The sequence below is a fragment of the Strigops habroptila genome, chromosome Z (assembly GCF_004027225.2).
Source record: "Strigops habroptila isolate Jane chromosome Z, bStrHab1.2.pri, whole genome shotgun sequence".
NCBI classification, from domain to species: Eukaryota; Metazoa; Chordata; class Aves; order Psittaciformes; family Psittacidae; genus Strigops; species Strigops habroptila.
Window position 1 is genome coordinate 74,280,770 of NC_044302.2, and position 2,939 is coordinate 74,283,708.

Genomic DNA, 2,939 nt, shown 5'->3' on the forward strand with positions numbered 1-2,939 from the left:
AAAATTAAGTGTAATTTTCCATTCCTCCTTCTGATGTATTAAATATGGCAACAAAATACTGAACCTTCCTTCAAAAAAATAAATTAAAAATGTCACTCCTAGGTTTAAGTTTCATTTCTGTGTTGGTGAAGCAGGAGAAGGGGAACTTAAGATCACTTTGCAGCCTCTGTTTTTTCTTAAAAGAGTTGACTAAAAAACCCAAAAAGTTATGTGAAAGTGTATGTTCTTTTCCCATTTGTCTGTGCAAATTATCCTGGAGAAATATAAATGTTACCAACCAGATCAACAGAGAGTTTCTCAAAGAGAAACATTTCTTTGCTCACCTCCACAGTAATCAGAACTTAAACAGAGATAACACTGATTTTTTTTTCCCCTTACTGTCATGATCTTCTTACATACAACTAGGCAACTTGCTAGGTGATGTCTGTTGATATTTAAATCCTGACTTTAAGCCACTCCTTTATTCTAATATACTCAGGTTCACCAAGTTTCACATCATAACAGCATATTGAGCACGTAAGTCATAACAAGCAGCAGTGTTAAAAAGCAGGTGTGCTGGCTGAAGCAAGATCTTCCTTCTCTTACATTACATGTGAATAATCTGCATTCTTCAAAGAAAAATAAAGTCCAGATGTCAGAAGGAGCTGTCAATCCAAGTACAGATAGGAAAATAGAGATAGTTTAATATAGAAACAGTTAAATACAGGTAAGAGGCAAGAAAGAAGTAACTGTACCCACGGCAGTATGCAGACCACAATAAAGTTATGCCTCTGCTTATTACCAGCTTATATTTTGAGATACACATGTGCCAGCTGAACAGCTACAGAGCTGATCACAAAACTGAACTTAAGTTCCGTTTCCACATTGTTTTTTATGTTAAATATAATTCAAAACTTCCGGCATCATTGTGTGAATTTGCAGCAACTCCTTTCTCCATGATGCTGAACTACATTGTGCTGTACAGACCAGCAGTACCATAAAGGAACCTACTTCTCCAGCAGCCATGATGCTTTAAGACTGTTATGCTCCACGTAACATTAAAATGGCAAGGATTTTCTTTTCCTGTTGTTTCAGTCAGATCAGGCTCCCCTTGCTACTGTATATGGAATCAATAAGCTGCAAGGCTCTTCAGTACATCCTCCTCCTTGTTTTCACAGCTCTTAAAAGTCATCTCCCCCAATTCTTCTCAAAGAGACTTAAACATTTTTGTCCATCAACTAAAATGGTCTGAAGCAAAAGGCTCTGCTTGCATCGAGATCTTTAGTATTTAGGAAGGGACTAGCTTATTTCAATTGCAGCCACCTAGATGACTAATTAAATATGACTTCCTGGTACACATCAACAATTTACTGCTTTCTGATGTTGTATGTCTCGTCTACAAATACCTCAGAATAAAACTGGGCCAAATAGATTTAGGTTTGCTATGCTCGTTTTAGCTTCCGCCACAATAAAATATGCAGGTTTTGCATTTATCTTTACAAAGTAGGCTTTATTACATGGGGCAGTAGAAACACAGAGACAGCTAATACAGCAGAATTCTAATGTTTGAATATAAACTTTAAAGAAACCAAAAGGAAACCCATGAACCGCAGTATTTATTTTAGGTGATTTTGTTCAAAAGAATAATAATGAGCGGTGTCACGTGAACTGGTGAAAAGCAGAACAACTTAAAGAACCAGGGCACTGGTTTCGTTACCTTTTTCTTCCCCAATACCAGATGTCTCACTGACACATAACTGAAATGTCAGTATTACAAATCCTCTAATTTTTGAAAGACATCTTACAGCCTCTTACATGCTGTGTGATGCCAAGCTCCTGTTCCCAACACCCTTCTGATTTTTTTCTTCCTTTACCCCACAGGTAAGGGATTTTCTTGCAGTAAAAACCTTAAATTTTTTTCATAATCAATCCCTTAATAACAGAACTATGTAAAGCTGAGCAGACTCAGGATAGCAAAAACTTACACCATCGGTCAGGGTTCTAAGAGACATGCCTTAAAAAAAAAAGCTGATCAGGTGTTTAAATTAGAACAGGATGTGCCATACAAGGGGATGATCCGAGTAGTTGAAACAAGAACACGAGGCATTTTACCACATATTGATCCTAAAACTCTACAAATCAACAAACTATGTACTTACAGCCTATAATGAATGGAGAAGGCTTACTGCCTTCCACAGACAAGGAAACAGAAATTCCACAACTGATTCTTGACAGCTGCCTTTATTTACTGAAGCTGTCACCTTGCTAAACTCCAACGTTTCATGTTTGTGCCACTGAGCTGGCAGATTTACAGTGTTGGTCAACATGAGTTATTTTAACTACAATGAAAGCAAAAAAACGCATTTCCCCCACGAATCTAGATTTTAATAATTTGCTTCTGAACTTACTGTCTGGACAATAGCTATAGGTATTTCTGTTGGAATGAGTTGTATGTCCAAGGACAAGCTGAATTAATGGACTAAGTTATTTTTAGACCAGACTTTTACATGCTTGTTATAATTACTAAAGTAAAAGCAAACTATTTTGAGTGGAATATCTTTAGTATTAAAGGAATATTCTAACCTACACAAGTATAGGAAGATACAAGGATATCTACTAAGTATACTTACTGCCATACAATCCAATAAGGCAAGGCCAACATACTTCATCTGCCTGTACTCAAACCGGTGTTACTGGACCTTATTTTGAGCACAGAGGACCACACCTGGGTTTTGAGGAGTAGGCATATGTAAGCATGCATCAGGCAAATTTCCTCTCCATGCCTCCCCCAATACTATTGTATTTACACCCTTTAACATGAAGACATGGAAAACGTGTTACTGATTTGCTAAGCTTATGCTCCATAAAAGCTAGGAAGTTCACAAGACTGTTAAAATTAACCACAGATACATCTTAATACACGTACGTGCCTCCTCACAGCATCTAACAGGAAAGAGAGC